At 37.9% G+C, this 22,710-nt stretch overlaps 1 protein-coding gene, 1 long non-coding RNA gene and 1 other non-coding gene across 10 annotated transcripts in view; 2 read left to right on the forward strand and 1 right to left on the reverse strand.

The window, feature by feature from the left end:
* The window catches only part of NR6A1 (nuclear receptor subfamily 6 group A member 1), a 228,106-nt gene that overhangs the window by 138,512 nt on the left and 66,884 nt on the right, over window positions 1–22,710 (reverse strand). The gene's annotated exons all lie outside the window — the stretch shown is intronic.
* The window catches only part of LOC100848407 (uncharacterized), a 47,006-nt gene that overhangs the window by 14,155 nt on the left and 10,141 nt on the right, over window positions 1–22,710 (forward strand). For 3 of the 4 annotated variants that reach the window (XR_139424.6, XR_003037277.2, XR_236509.5), the window contains exon 2: window positions 19,173–19,278. This is a non-coding gene — a long non-coding RNA (uncharacterized lncRNA). Of the gene's footprint in view, window positions 1–19,172; window positions 19,279–20,990; window positions 22,337–22,710 lie in introns of those variants that run through there. The other variant, XR_009496321.1, reaches the window with a different exon arrangement.
* On the forward strand, window positions 22,568–22,677 carry MIR181A-2 (microRNA mir-181a-2). Its single transcript, NR_030907.1, has one exon. It is a non-coding gene; the product is annotated as a microRNA mir-181a-2 (primary transcript).

A 22,710-nucleotide genomic window follows, 5' to 3' on the forward strand; every position in this document is an offset into this window, starting at 1 on the left:
CCCAAGTCATTAACTAGAAATGATCTAACACATAAGTCCTTGAGCCTTATGCTTCTCCTCAAACTTTTAAACCAAGCTTCTGCCTGTTTTTTTAAAATTTTGTTTGTTCAAGAGGAGAAGGGGGTGACAGGAGATGAGATGGTTGGATGGCATCACCGACACAATGGACACGAGTTTGAGTAAGCTCCAGGAGTTGGTGATGGACAGGGAAGCCTGGTGTTCTGCAGTCCATGGGATCGCAAAGAGTCGGACACGACTCAGAGGCTGAACTGAACTGAACACACTTGTGAAACCGACACTCAAATCAGGATATAGGATATTACTAACCTCAGAAAACTCTTCTGCTCCCCCTCACAGTAATTATATCCTCTCAGTAAAGGTACTATTATGACTTCTATCACCACAGATTAGTTTAGCCTATTTTTGAACTTTACACAAAGGTACCGTTGTTCAATCGCTCAGTCATGTCTGATTTGTTGTGACCCCATGGACTGTAGCACAGCAGGTTTCCCTGTCCCTCGCCAACTCCCAGAGCTTGCTCAAACTCATGTCCATTGAGTCATTGATGCCATCCAACCATCTCATCCTCTGTCATCCCCTTCTCCTCCTGCCTTCAATCTTCCCCAGCATCAGAGTCTTTTCTAATGAGCTGGCTCTTTGCGTCAGTGGCCAAAGTACTAGAGCTTCAGCGTCAGCCCTTCTAATGAATATTCAGGATTGATTTCCTTTAGGATTGACTAATTTGATCTCCTTGCAGTCCAAGAGTAATCACATATTATATAATCTTTTATGTCTGGCTTCTTTTGTTCAACATTTTGTATAGGAGATTCATCCATGCTGCTGCATACTGTCGGTCTGTCCATATCACTGCCATACAGTATTCTACTTTGTAAATTATATAATTCATTTACCCATTTTACTGGGTTGTTTTTTAATATAATTTTTTAAATTTATTTTTTGCTGCCCTGGGTCTTCATTGCTGTGTGTGAGCTTTCTCGAGTTGCAGTGAGAGGGGGCTCTTCTCTAGCTGCGATGCACAGGTTTCTTGTGGTGGTGGCTTCTTTTATTGTGGAGCACAGGCTCTAAAGCTTCACCAGTTGCAGCTCCCGGGCCCTAGAGCACACAGGCTCAGTAGTTGTGGCACACAGGCTTAGTTGCTCCACAGCATGTGAGATCTTCCCGGACCAAGGATCAAACCCCTGGTCTCCTGCATTGGCAGGCAAATTATTTACCACTGAACTACCAGGGAAGCCCCCATTCTACTGCTGATAGATATTCAACAGTCTCCAGTTTAGTTGTTGCCAGTTTGGGACTACTACAAATAATGTTATTATGAACATTCTCGTAAGTGTTCATTCAGCATATACTTTATCCACTATTTGTTGGGTATATGTCTAGAAATGGAACTGCTTATGTTCAGCTTCCAAAGATGTTATTACTGAAGAGTTTCAAATGTTTGTACCAGTTTACGCTCTACTTCTGTTGGTAAAGGGTGTTACAGCTGTTCTCTCCAACACTTTACATAGTCAGGGTTTTTTTTGTTATTTTAATTTTAGCTATTCTGGTGGCCATGTAGTAGCATATCATTTTTAAATTTTTTTCATTTTTCTGATTTCTAGTGGTGTTGAGTACCTTGAACCAGAGTTTGATGGGTATCTCGGAGGTAGATTTAATAAATCACAGTGAACAACTGACTGAAGATAAAGAAGAGAAAATCTAGAATGACAAGAAAGACGAAAGCTATTTAGCAAAGGAAAAAGGGGCAGAAAACACACTCCCTTTCTGAAATTATTAGTTCTGAGTTTGCCAATGGGAATATGTGAATTTTGAGATTCAAGACTTGAATGCAGCTAAGATTCAATGACCATATAAAGGTTCTCATGTTAAAAAGTAATTTAAAACAAAAATCTTCAACACCACATGTTAGGTTGTAAAGAAAATAAATTTACAATCCAAAGGAAGCAAAATAAAGATAGACTAAAGTGCTGTATTTAAAAACAGAGCCTTATACATGCTTAAGATTCCTCCCACTATAACTTCTAGGAATTCCTGTGAAGATAATGGAAAGAAATCTACAGAGAGATGAGCCCAGTAAATGGAATTAAAGAAAAATTCAAAGCGTTAATAAAAGACAAATTCACTAAATCAGTTAGACAAGGACCTCCTGTGTTCTTACAAGAAGGCCATCTCTGACACTTCAAGTTTCTCTGTTATGAGAACAAGAAGAAGACGAAAAGCAAGGCTTACAATTAATCAACAAACTATGTGAGGATTATAGATGAGAAACAGATTTGGAGCTAGGCTCTGTCTTCTGAGATTCTTCTCATCACCAGAACATCTATAGCTAATTATTGCTTCACATTATTATGTGGTATCAAGAGCTTGGGGTCTGGATACAGACCCTGTATTTAAATCATAACTCTATCTCTCAGTAGCTATCTGTACATATTTGTACACATATATGTACATACATATGTGTGCATACATATATCTTAAATTTTTTTAATATTGGAATATAATTAACAATGCTGTGCTAGTTTCTAGTATACAGCAAAAATGAGCAGGAGACCTCCTTAGCTATTTGACTCTAGGCAAGTGCACATCTCCAGCTTCAGTTTTCTCGTATCCAGAATGAGAACAGTAATTATCCACAGCACTACTATGAACATTAAATGAGATAATACAAAGTAAAGCAATTAAGTACAATGCCTGACCCATATTAAGTGCTCCATAAAATTTGATATTATCATCTGCAAAATGGGGCCAATTCACACTTGCATTAAGACTGAAAAGAAGTAAAATGACATGTATAATGCCTGTACAGGAGGCACTCAAATGGTAGATATTATTATTACCTCCTACTTTTAGGAAACTGTGTCATTCAACATCAAACTGCATATGAAATGGTATAATGCACTGGTTAAGAACACGATGGGTTTGAAACTCCTGAGTTCAAAGCCTGGCTTTGCCACTCATTAGTTATGTGATCTTGGGCAAGTTACTTACCTTACTGTGCCTTTCAGTTTTTACCTGTAAAATTGAAATCATAAGTATCTATCTCACTGGACTGTTGTGAGGATTAGATAACTCTTTTTAAGTGCTTTATTTATAAAGCTCTAAAGACAAAACCTGGAACATAAATAGCGTATAAGTATAAACTGTTATTATTTTAATAGCAGCGGTATATATGTTTTGTCTGAAAGAAATGGGAGGAAATTAGCTCAGTTGGTAAAGAATCCACCTGCAATGCAGGAGACTCGAGTTCAATTCCTGGGTTGGGAAGATCTGCTGGAGAAGGAATAGGCTACCCACTCCAGTATTCTGGCCTGAAGAATTCCACAGACTGTATAGTCCATGGGGGTTGCAAAGAGTTGGACACGACTGAGTGACTTTTACTTTCAGGGAATTCCCTGGCAGTCCAATGGTTAGAACTCTGCTTTCACTGCTGAGGGCCTGGATCTGTCCCTGGTTGGGGAGCTAGGATCCCATAAGCTATGCAACACAGCCACAAGAAAAGGGGGGCAGGTAATAAGTTTGGACATAGGCAATTTAATGTTCTTCTTAGAGATAAGAGAAGCCCAATGAAAACACTCATCTACTCAGCCTTAAAAATCGGGAGGAAGGCTGAAAGAATAAAAAGTTAAACACAAGAACTGTATCACTACTAAGGAAATATGACCTCATCTGTCCAGAAATAGTTAGGGGGTAAATGTGCTTTCTGGCTCCGCCCTCACTGTGCAACAATTCAGATGAAGGAAGCCTACATTCCACAGAGAGAAGGAAATTACTTTTCCTACTTTCACCTTACAACAGCCTGATAACCTACCCAGTGAGCTAGAGAGACTGGTGCATCTTCACATCTTTTTAGATAAGGGAAGATTGCTTAGAACAGAATAATCAATCCTAGAAGCCATCTCAGAAATGTCTTTCTGCATTATACTAATATTTTCTTTCCACACTCCACAAATCTTCATTCCTGGGCAAGGCAGAAGAGGTATCTAAAGAGGCAAAAATGCCAACAAGTAGCACACTTCAGAATTAAAAAGAAATCCCATGCTTGTTCTTAGGTTATGAGGTCAATCCTGTGTTCTGGTTTTTGCAGCTGACTCACAAAATGAACAAAATACTGAACTGCATCAACAAATAAAATTAGTGATTTGCAATTTATCTGTTTAAGTTTGTGCCTCCTACCAGACAGATCTTTGAAAAAAGATCTTATTCAACATCAGCATTCGGTACATACAGAAGGTGTTCGATAAATGGTGACTGATTTTAGTCACTGAGCACCTCCCCCTTGTAAAAGGTACTATGGTAGATGCCAGACAGCCCAAAACAGTTCACTTATGTTTATGTCAAAACATTTTAGACTACTTAAAAATTAAACAAGGCCAGATTTGATTACGGAGAAGGCGATGGCAACCCACTCCAGTACTCTTGCCTGGAAAATCCCATGGATGGAGGAGCCTGGTGGGCTGCAGTCCATGGAGTCGCGAAGAGTCCACAACTGAGCGACTTCCCTTTCACTTTTCACTTTCATGCATTGGAGAAGGAAATGGCAACCCACTCCAGTGTTCTTGCCTGGAGAATCCCAGGGACGGCAGAGCCTGGTGGGCTGCCGTCTATGGGGTCGCACAGAGTTGGACACGACTGAAGCGACTTAGCAGCAGCAGCAGATTTGATTAAGGAGTGTCAGCTGCAGTTGCACCTGCTGTCATCCCAGACCTAACCCCAAAAGCAAGGCTACCCTCCTCTGCATGCCTGCTGAAGCAAATCAAGTATTTCTCTCAAATGATGGAGAGCCTCTTCCCATACAGCTCAAATGTGCTGTTCTTTCTGCTCAGCAAAGGAGGCAAACTCCAGAATCTCTGGTCATAAAAATGTGATGTTAGCAAGAACAGATGCTGAGTAAGTCTGGTACACTTCCAAGTAAAGTCTTGCCATCTAGAATTCTGAATTAAGGATGCCAGATTCAAGAACATCTGGATTTGCTCCTCTGGCTTTGAGCTTTCTCTAAGAGAGGCCAGGAAAAAGTATGCTGTTGCCAGTATGTGTAATTGCATACTCAAATACTGTACTTTGGACAAGAGTCCAAGACTTGGCAAATGGATGGAATGTAGCACATGAACCATGCAAAGGGACGGGTTTCCTTGCAAAACATAAATTAGGCAAGGTGTGAACTGCTCTTCTCTGTCACATTTTGGAAAAATTCACCCAGGAGAATAAATACTTGGGAAGGGGGTAGTTTAGGTGGGAGGGAATGCTCAGAAGTATGTGAGAGGCAAAACAGCACCATTACCTCAGAAAGCAGTAAGTTTGTCAAACAGTAATTATTTTTCCTCCCTCAATGAGATAAATATATGTGATTATAAATTGGTATGTACAGAAAAAAAATATCAAGCTGTGGACGTTGGCAGACAGACGGTGTTGAAATTAAACAGTGTGAGCTTTGGCAGCTGCACTGTGTACTCTTTTCAAGTTCTTACATCATTACTCTGGTAAGGGCCCTGTACCAAGTTGGCATGGGTTCTAATGTGGTTTAGAGAGAGAATTTCTGGCCTTTAAAAAAAAAAAAATGACCTACAAATAGCCTTTTTCATACAACAGGGTAATAAACACTTCCCTTTACCCCAGATTTTGTTTTAAAGGACAAAGCCATATTGCCAAGATATTAAAAAGTGTTAGAAATGATTCTGAGACGTTAAAGGCCACTCAATACAAGCTCTAAAAGGACATCTCAAACAGTACATGGATGTCTCCTAAACCAGTGATTATCCTTTGTGGCAACAGAGTCAGTTACAAAGGATGCTAATTATCTTCATATTTATACTCTGACATCGGCAACTTAGGTATCCTTTGGAGGCCAAGAACAGGAAGCCCCCTCTATTTCAGTCATGAGAACTTGGAAAAGTTACTTGACCTCAGAGCTTCAAATGCTAAGTGAAATAGTAACATTACCCCAAGACAGTCCTCACAATATCAAGTACATGGCAAGTCCTCAGTAAGTATTAGATAGACTTATGAAAGATAGAGGCTTTATAAGTGATGTTTAATTACAATTTAATAGAGCTAAGTGGTCTTGGCTTTTCTCTACTCAGATTCAAGAATAAAAAGAATTTACATATAATCTGGTTTTAAGATCAAGACTGGGTTTGTCATCTTTTAACAAGTGACAGCACAAAAATAAGACTTCATTCTCCTCTCCAATAACACTCAATAAAACACAAAATTCCAAATATGAAAAATGATGACAGGTTAAAGAAGAGAGAATAAAAAACCACCTGTACCTTTCTTAAAGTAGATACAATTTTATTTGTTTAGTGATAGGATTTTTTTATTTCATTATGTTCAAGATTTTGCCACATTTCCTTCAGAAAAGATTACTATTTAGGTTACATACAGTAAGGTGAACAAACCTTAAGTTAAATAAGTCTGATTCTTACATATGTATACATACATGTAATCACCACCCAGAACAAAATTATGGAATATTTATAGCAGATCACAAATTCTCTTGTGACTTTTCCTCTTGATGTATCTATTATTCTGAATTCAGTTAGTATTATTCTTAACTTGTTAGGTTTTCCTTTCACCACTACTAATCTGATCTAGGCTTTACTTTTCTGTTTTCTTAAATAGTTCACCAAAGTTTACCTCAATCAAACATATTTTGGCTACATTAAACATAAGAAATTTATGCAAGACTCAAAGTAGTAATAGTAGAAACAGGCAAAAGACCTAAAAAGTATAGTGGGAAAAAAAGTCTACATATTTAGAACACCCATAAGACCCTCAGCATTTTAAAGGGGTCAGAAGACTGAGAATGTTAGCATAAAAGTGACCAAAACGAAAAGTGGAATTCATTTTGATTTAAATAAATCCTAAAGAAAACACACTAGACAGTTTTCTAAATAAGAAAGTTTGTACATTTCTAAATAGAATATTCAACTGAAATTTTAAACCTTTCATATGTTGATTTTTATTGCCTGTCAGTGTCTGAATAAATCCCACTCCAATTACAATTATATATCCTTTAAAGTTCACAACCATTTTAAGGTCATGCTCTCATGCCTAGAAGCTGACATTCTTCCTAAATGGGCCAGATCCCTATATAATATTATACCTAATACACACACAAATTTAGAGTGCCCTAATAAACAAGATTATTCATTGAGTAAAGTCTTGTATTTGGTAAGTACATATCACCACCCCTCGGTTACTGTAGAATTTAGTATTTCAATCAAATGACACAACTGAGTTGATCCGATCTATTTTTACCAATAATCATCACTGTTAAATTAACAGTCATGTGATTGGAGAACATGTATATTAAATTACTTTGGTACATGCAAACCAAGCAATTCTAGGGTCAACTGGAAAACAGTGGAGTAGGCCAGATATCTCAGTACAGGGAATTATCACAAGTGTCGCTGGACGCATTAACTAAGACAACACAAAGAAAGGGTGTTACTTCTCTCACCTCCTCAGCACTCCTCACCTCCTTAGATTTACACTGACTAAGCTGTGATCTAACAAACGCCCTCTCCTCAGCTCAAAGTCCTACAGCAGCACAAATATTCTACTTCAAATAGCCATAATTTTCAAGAATTCATTTTGTGTAACCAAGTATCTCTGGAAGACTTAAGAATGGAACTTTGTGATAAAATCCTTTAAACAGTTTGCTTTCATATATCTTAGTTAAGACTCCACTGTGGAAATAAAAACTTGAGAAGGTATTAAGAAAGCCCTAGAGCGAAGAAATAAAGCCCTAAGTACTTCCGAGAAACAAAAAGAAGATGAGGGTTTATTAGAAAGCAAAGACCCAACTGCACGTGGTTTACAAAGAACTGACAACTCATCTCCCTCCTTTATCCATACCTCAAGTTTCCACTCACAAAGCTAGCTAAGCATTTATGGTTAGTCCTGTACACAGATGTTACTATTTAAATAATCTTTTTATAGAGTGTACAAAAATAGAACAATTATCATACTGGCTGCTTCTGATCACTATTAATTTTGAAGACATAAATAACCCCTGCCAGCTACTGGTCTTATCGTGACTGACATCTTATGGAGGGTGCTTTGATCTCCAAGTTGATTTATGAAGCTGCAAACTATTTCTTATATTAAAAAGATTAGCAAGCTGGACTTTTATAACTTTCTTCCATCTGCCTTCATCTGAAAAGTAAATATAGTATCTTATCAACTCAAGTCAGCAACCTCTCTCCAATTATCATAGAACCATCTCTCAAGAGCCAAAAAGTATACTGCTTAATCAAAGGTAGCAATATGAACAAAAATGTTCATATTTTTCATTGTTCTTCAAACCCAGGAATTAAAAATAAAACATTTGAACACACCTCCTCCCATCAAAATAGATGCATACTTCAACTTTTAGAATAGACAGATTACAGGGTTATTAATCACATCTCAGAAGGAAATACTGAGTATGTTTTTTAAATTGACTTAATATATATTTGTGAATGTCAGTCATGTCCAACTCTTTGCGACCCCATGGACTGTACAGTCCATGGAATTCTCCAGGCCAGATTACTGGAGTGGGTAGCCTTTCTCTTCTCCAGGGGATCTTCCTGACCCAGGGATCAAACCCAGTTCTCCTGCATTCCAGGTGGATTCTTAACCAGCTGAACCACAAGGGAAGCCCAAGAATCCTGGAGTGGGTAGCGTATCCCTTTCTCCAGGGGATCATCCCAACCCAAGAGTCACACCAGGGTCTCCTGCATTGCAGGTGGATTCTTTATCAACTGAGCTATTAGGGAAGCCAATTTATATTTAAATTATTTCATTTATATAGTGTTTAAATAAACAATGAATTAAGTTTAATTCACTGTTAATGTTTATAAACATTTATCAAGTGCCTGACATATATCTGAACAAAATGTTTTTCACTGAGGTACATTATAGTAGAAAAGATAAGCCTTGCAAACAACTCCAGTAGAAGGCACACCATGAGAAATGTTATAGAACCAAAGAGGAAAGAAGAGACGCTGGGGAGAAGTCTGGGAAAGATTAAGTAAGAATCTGGCAGTGGGAAAATAATTAGTTCTACCCAGTCCAGCCTGTACTCCTTTCATCACTCTTAAGCAGGTATGAATTTACTAAAAGTTTACACCAGACAGACCAAGATTCTATGATTTTGAGAAAATTACACCCCCTATTAGAGTCTCATGTATAAAGGGTTAATACCAAATACCTGGTGGAACTGTCATGAAGATTAAATGTGAATGATTTACATATTTATATAAATTTATAACTATATGTACATGCTATGCTAAGTCACTTCAGTCGTGTCTGACTCTGTGCGACCCCATAGACGGCAGCCCACCAGGCTCCCCCGTCCCTGGGATTCTCCAGACAAGAACACTGGAGCAGGTTGCCATTTTCTTCTCCAATGCATGAAAGTGAAAAGTGAAAGTGAAGTCGCTCAGTCGTGTCCGACTCTTAGCAACCCCATGGACTGCAGCCTACCAGGCTCCTCCATCCATGGGATTTTCCAGGCAAGAATACTGGAGTGGGGTGCCATTGCCTTCTCCGATATGTACATATATAATACATATTTATATATTGTGTCTATACAAACTTTACTGTAAATATATACTTACATATATGTGTTATATTGAATATATATATATATACAAAGTCACAACGGATGGTGAATGTTAATTAAACCTATTGTGGTAATCATTTCACAATACATGTAAGTCACACCATTATGCTGTACACCTTAAACTAATACAGTGATGTATGTCAATTATTTCTCAGTAATGCTAGTGGGGAAAAAATAACAATGCCTGACACTGAAAGAAGGCTCAAGAAAAGGAGATATTTATTACAAATACCTTCTAAACACTGAATTCTATGCCAGGTACTATTAACCTCTTCATCTGAACAGCGCTTGGTATGTTGTTTAACTGCTTATTTTCCCCAAGATCACAAAAGAGTAAATCCCATGGGGTTTACTTTTTATCCACCCAAAAACAGAAAAAAAAACACATATAGGACACATGTCCATCTGATAATCTGGTAAATAAATTTAACTTCGTTATAAAAAGATAACTTTGAACAAACCGAAGACTCAGCAATACTTAGAAAATGCATGCTGTTTACCACAAGAACATTTAAAAACTGACATTTTAAGTATAGCAGAAAAAAGAAATTTCTAGAAATATTATTTAGGCAATCTATACTGATAGATCAACCTTTACTGAGATCCACATGTATAAACTAAGCCCTCTGGGGATACCAAAACAGTATGCCAGGGGTTGTCTTCTCTATAGCAGCCCCCTGATTCTGAACGGATTAAGGAGGTTTCCAACATTTGCCTACAGTTTCCTAACATTTGAAACTCCACAGTAGTGGTTCTCAAAGTGCGGTTCACAGACGTCCCCAAGACCTGTTCACAGAGTCTGGAAGATCAAAACTATTTCTGTACTAATTTGCCTTTTTCGCTTGACATTTGCATTAATGGGATGAAGCCAATGTTAAGTTTAATTGCTTAATTGTAACACTCATCAAACCAGTGGCATCAAAATACACTGACAGTCACTACATTCATCATTGCCACACACGGGGGTTGGGAGGGAGGAGAGGACCTCATCTAGCCACTTTAACTGAATGTCCTTGATGAAGCAGTAAGATTTATTGGTTATTAAATCTTGATGCATGAGTACACAACTTTTTTGTATCTTGTGTACAAAATGGAAAGTACACATAAAGCAATTCTACTGCACACTGGTTGTCCCCAAGGAAACGCACTTTGAGCTATTGTTTGAACTGTATACTGAACTAGTCAATTTTTTCATGCATCACCAATTTACCTGAAGGAACAACTAACAGAATATTATGGTAATTCAGATGTGGATGTTTGACAGATATTTTCTTGAAAATTAACAAAATGAGCATGTCATTTCAAGGAGAATAACTTAATAAATCCTTGTTGCCAATGAAACAATTCAAGCCTTTAAACAAAAATTAGAATTGTGGCTAATTTATATCTGCCACTGTGTGCTTCACATGGCTTCCCAATATTTAAAAGTTTTTTCAATGAGATTGGGCTTCTTCCCTTGTGGCTCAGCTGGTAAAGAATCCGCCTCCAATGCAGGAGACTTGGGTTCAATCCCTGGGTTGGGAAGATCCCCCGGAGAAGGGAAAGGCTACCCACTCCAGTATTCTGGCCTGGAGAATTCCATGGACTCTACAGTCCATGGGGTTGCAAGGAGTCGGACATGACTGAGTGACTTTCACTTTCAATAACATTAGTGGTGATACTAATGAAATTCATTTGATTTATATAATGAAATGTGTCAACGTTCAGAAAATCTGCATAGCTCAGTGAATTAATATTTTCCAAATGGCCAATGCATGATGTCACAAAATCATTTATGGGTATTCAAAGATCCATGCAAAGTATAAGATGGACCAGCAGATTTGAACAGAATAGAGTATAAGAAGTTCATGTATAGTTTCAGATGCCAAATTGGAACTAACTTTTAAGAAACTACCAACTACTAGATATATTATTATTAGATACTTTTAAGAACTACCAACTTTTAACTTTTAAGAAACTACCAACTATTAGATATAGTATCAAAGAATAGTTAAGTATAATTATCTGAAGAAACTACAAAAATTCCCCTCCTTTTCTATATATGTAGGGATTTTTGTTGTTGTTGTTTAGTCACTAAGTCCTATCTGACTTCGTTGCGACCCTGTGGACTCTAGCCCACCAGGCTCCTTTGTCCATGGGATTCTCCAGGCAAGAATACTGGAGTGGGTTGCCATCTCCTTCTCCAATATGTATGGACAGATGCCAGATTTTCTTCATATACCTCAGCCAAAATAACATATTGAACAGATAGAAGGCAGATGCAGAAACATGCAGATATGAGAAATCAGTTAACTTACATAAAGCCAGACATTAAAGAGAGCTACAAAAATATAAAATAATCCCACAGTTCTCACTAAGCTTTCTGGGTAAAATATAACTGCTTTTAATACTTTTCTTATTTTAAACTGTTATTTATGTTGATAAGTAATGGGTTTATTCTTTTATTTCAAATTAATAAATACCAATTTCTCAGTTTTAATTTCTAATATAGTAAAAAATGACGGCTATAACCCAAATAAAAGTTCCTGGAAACTTCAGTAATTTTTATAATTTTTACAAATGCAAAGATTTTTTGTATGGCAAGAGATCTGACCTTGTGTTTGGTTGGTATAATTTTTCTTAATGGAAAAGTACGAAAACTGAAGTAAAATACAGCACAGTCAAGACTGGGTCTCCAGACTTCAATTTCACATTCATTCTAGACCACAATTCATGTATTCACTAAGACAATAATTTAGAAACCCCTCATTCTATTTTTCTCAGTAAGCAGAAAATCATTACAATAATAACAGAAACTGAAATTCGAATGTTATGTCCTGCTGCTGCTAAGTCGCGTCAGTCGTGTCCGACTCTGTGCGACCCCATAGACAAGCCCACTAGGCTCCTCTGTCCCTGGAATTCTCCAGCCAAGAACACTGGAGTGGGTATGTTATGTCTTAGGTATTGTATATTGCTGCTTTCATTTAATTCTCACAACCCTATGATGTAAGTATAATTAATTACTAACCTCTAGATGAGAGGCAGAAGTTAAACCAGAAGTCACAGAGCTACTAAATGGCAGAGATGGGATGTGAAATTAACATTTCTAACAGAGAGATATACCAGCAAAAAAAGATTTCTCATAACTGTCAATCAAAACATTTGTGTGGTCATTGGTAGTGGCATTTATGGAAAAAGAGGACCTGTGACTCTGGCCCAATACACCTTCAGATGTAGACAGACCAATACACCAGACTGGCATATGGACACACAAATTTAGTCCTACACTAAGTGGCAAGAAAACAAGCAAATTGGGAAATGTGCCAGATACATAACCAAGTGCCTCTCTTCTTTAGCCACCCAGCAACTTTACCATCACCCATTAAAAAGAAGTGACAGGAGTCAAGGGTGAAGGATTTGTTACTGACACACAACTGAGGCATTGAAATCTCTTGGCAGGTGTTCTCTAAGCTATAACTCTTCTCTTATGCAAACTAACCCCTAAGCTGAGCCCTCCTGGCTTTATCACACTGAGCCTTGACAAGAACCATCATTAGTGTCCAAGCTCCACTTTTTCCAGGCTGATGACATGTGTCAGACCTTGACTCCTGATGCTACTTCTGCCTGCCAACTCAGGAAAGACTTCTGTAATGGCTTTGGGTTTTTTGAAATACTAAAGTCACATGGCAGCAGCTGACACCAACTCCCTCCTGAGGATGGACACTTGGCCAGGAGCCCAAGCTGAAGTCGATTTGGAGGTTCTTGATCTTTTTAGAAATAATTCCTAACATCCCACTGGCAATTAAAATAAAATCCTCCCCAGAGAACAGCCAAAGGTCGGGCAAGCCTCTTCCATCCATAAAATAAGTCACCTCTGATTAGAGAAAAGTGTTCAAGTATAGCAGCAACTGATAAATGTCAGAGCCTGGAGGGCCTTCACAGAGTTTTGATAACTTACAGCTATTTCTCATTTCATACCATGGACGGTTTTAAGCCAACACCACTCAGCATTGCTTACTTAGTCAAATGGGGCAAGTCAGCATACCAAACTCAAGTCAATGGTCCTGTTTGCACTAGTTCTGGGTTCATCCCTAAGGCTAAGACGTTTGACCTGTCAGGCAAATGACCTGAAGTGCCCTGCAGATGCCCAAGAGGACATTAGGAAACGTCTGCAAAAAGCTGGCTTTTTCACGGTGGAGAAGTTGTGTGAAATAAATAAGCGAACACACACGTGCAAGCACACAGACAGAGTCAAGGATTTCAATTTTGATCTGCTGTGTGACTTGGGGTTGTTTCCCTTCTACATCTGTTTCCTTATTTGTTAAAGACACATTGTGGCCTAAATCAGAGACTACCAAATGTCTATGAAATGGTTACATCAGACTGCTCTGGCGACCTGATAAAACTACAGAACCCATCCCTAAGGATCTGATTTACTACGTCCAGGGTGATACGTAGGAGTCTGCATTTTTAGCAATCTATATTCCCTACCAATACCACTTTAAATTCTGATGTAAGGTCAGGTTTGAAAATCATTCAACTAAATGACCTCTAAGACTCCCGATAGCTTTGAAAGTTATAAAACTATGGACGGGAACGTATTTTCTATTCTTTCATCACAGAATTTTTTCCCCTATTCACTATTAGCATTCCCATTCAAATATCAGGATTATCTAATTTCAGGTTAACAACGAGACGTAAAGTGTAAAAGCCATTTGTCAAGTATTAATATATTAATAGCTTACCAAACATAGTACACTACTATTTCGTTTATGAAAGTAGATCTAATTAATAAGCATAGCTTTTCTAGACAAAATACACTCAAAAGTAAAACTTTTAAGACACCATATTTTAAAAAAGACTCAACTATTTGCTGGAAATAGTCAAGAAAAGCAACATTTAAAAAGCATTTTCCCTAACTGTTATGAATAACTTAAAAGCTATGGAATGAATATACTTAATTAGTATTTATATTAATAACTTATGATGTCTCAATATAAAGGTTATAAAAATAGATGTCAAGTTTTTAAAGCATAAAGTACCATATGAATAAATTTTTAACTCAATAAACTAAAATAGGCTAGAGGAGAAATCAAAGTCTTATATTACTGATGTATCAACAGGATTTCATTATAAAAAAGGATTTTGAGTCTTCTGTTCACTGTTCTTATTTATTTCACTAACTGGTTGTTGCAAAACACATGCTTGTTACTCTATATGACTTTTAAAAATCTCTGCCAACACTTTTCACACACTGAAATAAAATCCATTATCTCTCCAACTAATTCCTTAATTCCCATGAATATTAGCTACTACATGATTTGGGTTTCTACTTCTTTTACAACTTTATAAGCCTAACTCATTTATGTACTCCATTATTTAGCTCAGCTTGACAACAAACCTTGGTACAGAATTAGACTGATTACAGATAGCCTGTGAATTAATTTACCATGGAAAAACAAAGTCTTGTTTCCAGTGGGTTTTCAAAATAATATAAAATAGTAATACCTCAAAACACATGAAATCACTGCAATGAGGTGATGGAGAATTCAGGTGGTCCTTATAATATTTTGATAGGCTTTGAAGTATGCATCCCATAATGCCTCTGGCACTTGGCCAATTTGCTATCTCACTGAGTTGGTCTCTTACCTCCTTATTTTCTAGACTCATCTAAAATAGCTGAAAAAACCTGTTCCTACATCTCAACTCCCTGGTAAAAAATTCAAGGAGGGCAAATACAATAAAGAGCAATAATTACATATACATCCATCCGCAATCCCTGGCACATTCTTTCCCCCATTCCCTGACATTGAAGTAAACACTCTGAATTCAGCAGGCTCCTTTATAAGCTTTGCCTTGAAACAACACAATTTTTCAGCCTAATTTCGAGTCGGAATTAGTAGTCATACTGCTGGAATCAGATCCAAACCAAATGGTTGCTGGGGAAGTAAGGGGAGGGGAAAGATGGGGAACCGTTGCAAGATAAATTCATTCAAATATTTGTGTTAACTTCTCACCCAGCAACTTCTTGCTAATTTTATAAGCACAGAATTACTAGTTAGTGATTTGTACCTGAAATTAGCACAAAACAATGAAGTCAAAATATCCACTTTCCCAGAAAACCATCATCACGTTACATCTTTACAGTTACCACTGTCTCAGGTTACACTGCACAGGTTACACCACAGGGAAAGGTGTGACTAGATGATGGTGAATCTACACTACTGCTGGCATGTAGCCATCCTAATGAGATGAAGGCGGAGACTTCCGAAACTAGAGATATTATAGCAAAGACAAGACTAGACTGCAAAACCTTGGTCTAAAAACTCCGGTCAGAATTTCTCAACCTGAAGTTCATAGTGAGTCTATGGATGTGTTCTTAGATTCCATAACTGAAACTCCTTTTAATTTTTGTGTTTATATGCATGTATTTAGGTAGAGAATCCATAGCTCTCCAGAGAGGTTTAAACTATATTAATATATCTAACTTAATCCTCACAATCAACATGAGACAGGTACTAACATTCTCATTTTTACAGATTAAGGAAATTGAAGTTTACAGATTAAAAACTTTACATAAGGTCAAAATGAAAGTGGTACAGCACTGTTTTAAAAAATGTCTTTAAAACACACATACACATATGTATACTAACGCATTAGCTAGTCAGACATTATATTACTTATAAAAGAAGGTTTTTACATTAGTATATATGCACGGAAACCAAATTCTGAGCAAAAAATGTAATTTTATTTAGTAACATGTAAATAACACTTGAAAATGATTTTTAACAATTTAAATCATTTTGCAGTAACATAAAAAATACATATAGTTTTTAATATGTACCGCGTGCTTTCACAGATCTGACATACATCATCTCATTTAGTCCTCAGAACAGTCCTATGACATAGATACTATCATGATCTCCATTTTATAGATAAGGAAAGAGAAACAAAGTGGTTAAGTATGGTCACATAGCTAGTAAGTTGCAAAGTCAAGATTCTGGCCCCAAAGTTTGTGCTCTTTTAATACTGCTTCCCCAAACAATTAATATATAAAAAATGTAAACTATGGGCACTTTATGCAAAGATGGGCACAATAAAGGACAGAAATGGTTTGGACCTAACAGAAGCAGAAGATATTAAGAAGGGGTGGCAAGAATATACAGAGAACTGTACAAAAAAGGTGTTAATGATCTGGATAATCACAATGGTGTGATCACTGACCTAGAGCCAGACATCCTGGAGCATCACTGTGAACAAAGCTAGTGGAGGTGATGCAATTCAGCTGAGCTATTTCAAATCCTGAAAGAGAGTGCTATTAAAGTGCTGCACTCAATACGGCAGCAAATTTGGAAAACTCAGCAGTGGTCACAGGACTGGCAAAGGTCAATTTTCATTTCAATCCCAAAGAAGGGCAATGCCAAAGAATGTTCAAACTACTGCACAATTGTACTCATTTCACATGCTAGTAAGGTCATGCTCAAAATCCTTCAAGTAAGGCTTCACCAGTACTTGAACTGAGAATTTCCAGATGTACAAGCTGGATTTAGAAAAGGCAGAGGAACCAGAGAGCTCAAACTGTCAACCTCCGTTGGATCATGAAAAAAGCAAGGGAATTCCAGAAAAACATCTACTTCAGTTTCATTGACTATGCTAAAGCCTTTGACTGTGTGGATCACAACAAACTGTGGACAAGTCTTCAAGAGATGGGAATACCAGACCACCTTACCGGCCTTCTGAGAAACCTGTATGAAGGTCAAGAAGCAACAGTTAGAAATGAAGATGGAACAATGAACTGGTTCAAAACTGGGAAAGGAGTATGTCAAGGCTGTATACTGCCACTCTGCTTATTTAACTTATATACAGAGTACTTCACGTGAAACGCCAGACTGGGTGAAGCTGAAGCTGTAATCAAGACTGCTGGGAGAAATATCAATTTCAGATATGCAGATGACACCAACCTAATGGCAGAAAGTGAAGAGGAACTAAAGAGCCTCTTGATGAAAGTGAAAGAGGAGAGTGAAAAAGCTGGCTTAAAATTCAACATTCAAAAAATGAAGATCATGGCATCCAGTCCCATCACTTTATGGCAAACAGAAGGGGAAACAATGGCAATGGTGACAGACTTTATTTTCTTGGGCTCCAAAGTCACTGTGAAGGGTGACTGCAGTCATAAAATTAAAAGACACCTGCTCCTGGAAGGAAAGCCATGACAAAGCTAGAGAACATATTAAAAGGCAGAGACATCACTTTGCTGACAAACGTCCATATAGTCAAAGCTATGGTTTTTCCAGTAGTCATGTACGGATGTGAGAATTGGACCATAAAGAAGGCTGAGAGTCAAAGAATGGATGCTCTTGAACTGTGGTGCTAAAGAAGATTCCTAAAAGTTCCTTGGATTGTAAGGAGATCAAACCAGTCCATCCTAAAGGAAATCAGTCCTGAATATTCATTGGAAGGACTGATGCTGAAGCTGAAGCTCCAATACTTTGGCCACGTAATCTGAAGAGCTGACTCATTGGAAAAGACCCTGATGTTGGGAAAGACTGAGGGCAGGGGAAGGGAGCAACAGAGGATGAGATGGTTAGACGGCATCATCAACTCAATGGCCATGAGTCTGCACAAACTCCAGGAGACAGTAAAGGACAGGGAAGCCTGGAGTGCTGCAGTTCATGGGGTCACAAAGAGTCAGGACACCACTGAACAAACAACATGGTCATTTTAAAGGTGAAAAAAAAGAAAGCCAAATATAAATCCAGTTGGAAAAGTCTATCATGATAAGGTACTTCATTTATTCTATTTTAGCACATATGAGCCAAGAGCAATGAGAAGACAGACCAAGCAATTTCATTTGCATGCTACTTTCAGATACATAACCTCCTGTGATTTTCACAGCTGTGTGCACAGCAAGAGCCAGTACTATTTGTCCTGCATCTTAAAGATGAGCTAACTGATGCTCTGAGGGGTTACTTTCAATACTATTCTGCATTATCTGAACTTTCCTGCCTCTAGGATTTCCTGTGCAGTTTTCTCTCTATTCGACTATCCGTACTTCTCTGTCTAGTAAAAGTTCTACTAAACTTTCATGGCCCAGATGAGACATGACCATTTAGTTATAGCTTTCCTGGCACTCCTAGGCAGAATTAACCGTTCTTTTCTCTATTTTCCCTTAACATATTCATACCATTTCGGCAACATATCCTGTCATCAGCTGTGTCTATGTCTAGTTCTCTGGGTAGACACTGGGCTCCATGATGGCAAGGGCTATATGTAGAGAAGGAATTCCTAGAAAAGATTCTGCTGTTGAGTTAGCAAACGAATGAAACAGAACACTGGCACCTTGGCTAAGAGGAACATAGATTCATGCTGACATTTTGTTGTCATCTTTATAACTTAAGACCTTGTCCTCAAGAACAGCAACACTCGACATTTCTAAGACATATTCCCTGAATAGTGCTTGGGAAGTGTATGGGCAGAAAGCCACCTAAGACAGCGACTCCTCTTCTATGCTACAAATCTCTCAAATACATATTGTTCTAACAAGTTTATGCTTCTTGTTTCTTTCAAGTATATCAAGAGGCCTCAAGAGGACTATGAAAACATTTACATCTCCAAGCCAAAGCATGTGGGTTTTACAATATTTCATAGTATCTCTGGAAAAGGAATGAAAGGAGGTAAGTGAAACACTAAAGGAAGGCATAGTGAGTTTTGACAAACTACTCAAAACCAGTCTAAATCAATTTATTAATTTGGACTAAACTATCAAATGTGTACTATAAAAGTAAACTGTAAAAAGTATAGCTTCTATAACCTGGCTAATTTAACCCTTATCTGCTTTTAACCCCTAGACTTTATCCTCACACTGAGTACACACATCTCTTAGCCAAACACACTGAAAAGATCCAATCTGTGCCTTAGACTTGCTTGATGATAAAAACTAAACATAAGGATTTAAAGTAAATTGAAGGAATGAAGATAATGAAGGCCTTTACTGCCCTGAAAATTAATTATCTCAATGGAAAACACCCCTATGTCACTTTAGAAACTTACCTTTTACTCTTCTCTAGTTTTTCAAGTCTATGAAAAGAATTCCTCTTAGAATGTCATGAATTTAAGAAATGGTATTTTGTACATGTCTAATAGTTTGGGGTAGCAGAGGTATTTTTTAAAATAAAGCCTGATTATTTATCAAAATGAAATAAGGCACTGACTTCATATTATCAGCCCAATGGGAAGACCATTCAAAATAAACCCATTAAAGAGTTTTTAAAATACTACACAGTAACAGTTGCTTGATTTTTTTGTCTCTTTTTTTTTAATGTAAATTTATTTTTTTTATTATTATTTTTTAAATTTTATTTTATTTTTAAACTTTACAATACTGTATTAGTTTTGCCAAATATCGAAATGAATCCACCACAGGTATACCACAACTTACTGTCATACCACTGAGGACTCAATAAAGCTGGCTAACTGAAGTATTTTGACAGAGGGTGAAATAATTAAACTGATGTAGAATGTAAATGGATAAGGCAATGTCCCACTCCAGTACTCTTGCCTGGAGAATCCCATGGACAGAGGGGCCTAGTAGGCTGCAGTCCATGGGGTCGCTAGGAGTCGGACACGACTGAGCGACTTCACTTTCACTTTTCACTTTCATGCAGTGGAGAAGGAAATGGCACCCCACTCCAGTGTTCTTGCCTGGAGAATCCCAGGGACGGGGGAGCCTGGTGGGCTGCCGTCTATGGGGTCGCACAGAGTCGGACACGACTGAAGCGACTTAGCAGTAGCAGCAGCAGCAGAATGTAAATAGCTTATATTCAAACCAAATTCTCAGTGGTTGACATTTTTTAATGTCTACCATTTGGCTATTTAAAAATGAATTTGAGAACAGTCAACCTTTAATATTTAAACTTAAAGCAAGTGATAATAATTATTCCTGATTAAAGATTAACCTCAATTCAGTCGGCAGTTCTGTAAGCCCTCTTTTCTACAGGGCATGTCTGGATCCTTCCTGTTATAAATCCTATACTCTGAAAAAGTCTATGTAATTAATTCATTTTCCAAGTTTTTCATCAAGGATATTCAACAGGTAATAAAAAATAACCAATATGTCTACAATGCACTGACAGCATTTCTGCCCAAAGCTAAGACACCTGACATTTTAGTTACTCTCTATGACCTTACTAAGGAGAAATTCAGGCTTTCTACTAGGTAGCAGTGTTTATTTTCTTTGTTTTTTCATTATTGAAAATAACTTGAAGACTACCCCTGAACCTCTGTGATAACTTGGTGATTTAGGATCAGCTAGAGATCATCAATTATAAAGGTCAATTTTTTTTTTTTCATCTTCTTCTATGAAACATTCACCTGCTATTACTACAAGCAAACAAGAAGAGGATTCCCTTCTCCAAGATCTCAACCCAGAGATCCAATACAGGTCTCCTGCAGGCAGATTCTTTACTGTCTGAGCCACCAGGGAAGTGTTGGGAAAATTGAGAAAGGAGTACATCAAAGCTGTCTACTGTCACCCTGCTTATTTAACTTACATGCAGAATATATCATGAGAAATGTTGGGCTCAAGGTGAAATCAAGATTGCTGGGAACAATATCAATAATCTCAGAAATGCAGATACCACCACTCTACTGGCAGAATGTGAAGAGAACTAAAGAGCTTCTTGATGAAGGTAAAAGAGGAGAGTGAAAAATGCTGGCTTAAAACTCAACATTCAAAAAACTAAGATTATGGCATCCAGTCCCATCACTTCATGGTGAATAGATGGAAAAAAAGTGGAAATAGTGACAGATTTTATTTTTTTAGGCTCCAAAACCCATGTGGACAGTCACTGCAGCCATGAAGTTAAAAGATGCTTGTTCCTTGGAAGAAAAGCTATGACAAACCTGGACAGCGAAGACATAACTTTGCCGACAGAGGTCCGTCTAGTCAAAGCTATGGTTTTTCCAGTTGTCATGTACGGATATGAGAGTTGGACCATAAGGAATGCTGAGCCCAAAGAATTGATGCCTTTGAACTGTGGTGCTGGAGAAGACTCCTGAAAGTTCCCTGGACTGCAAGGAGATCAAACCACTCAATCCTAAAGGAGATCAACTCTGAATATTCATTGGAAGGACTGATGCTGAAGTTCTAATACTTTGCCCATCTGATGCAAAGAGCGACTGACGGGAAAAGACCCTGATGCTGGGAAAGATTTGAGGGCAGGAAGAAAAGGGGGCAACGGAGGATGAGATGGTTGGATGGCATCACGCACTCAATGCATATGAGTCTGAGCAAATTCCAGGAGATCGTGAAGGACAGGGAAGCCTGGCGTGCTGCAGTCCATGGGATCGCAATGAGTCAGACATGAGTTAGCTACTGAACAATAAAAGAAGAGGATGTTTACTTGTTTAACTTAGATCTCACTGAAAGTACTGACCCCAGATATACAACAGCTAAGTTTTGAGGTGGTCAATGGAGTGAGCATCATGATAGTTTTCACTATCATAAAGTCCAGTATTCAAGTTCCAGCTTGTAACGTTGACTCCTTGCTATGTAACTTTGGACAAATTGCTTGATTTCTCTAAGACTCAGCTTTTTCACAAGATCAAATTGGGTTGATAATTTACGGAGGTTAAAAATATATAAATCCCAGTATACATTAAATCCTCAATATGTATGTTAATTTCTTTACTATCCGTGCCCTTCAATAATTAAAGTACTGCTATAAAATGGGATACTTGATATTTTCAGAATTACAAAATAATACTATTCAAAGTTTTTTCTCAGATGTCCATTTAGTCTGCTTATAAGTAAATAACTGCAGCCTCACAATCCTGAAGTTCATTAGCTCTGGGCTACACACAAAGATTTCTTAAATACTATCACCTTGGAATGTGAGAAGCTCCATCACCAGTGGTCTCTCGGCTCACTGGCTCTTGGAACATGGGTGCAGGCTGAAGAAGGGCTGCCAGGGCCAGGACCCAGTCTTCAGAGGACTCCAAGGAACATTCAACGCTGTCGGTGAGTTTGGGATTTGAAAAAACCACCGACCGTTGACTGTACCTTGGGTTCCTTACAGACAACACTATATTTCCTGAAGCAAAGAAGC

The sequence above is a fragment of the Bos taurus genome, chromosome 11 (genome assembly GCF_002263795.3).
Source record: "Bos taurus isolate L1 Dominette 01449 registration number 42190680 breed Hereford chromosome 11, ARS-UCD2.0, whole genome shotgun sequence".
Classification (NCBI taxonomy): domain Eukaryota; kingdom Metazoa; phylum Chordata; class Mammalia; order Artiodactyla; family Bovidae; genus Bos; species Bos taurus.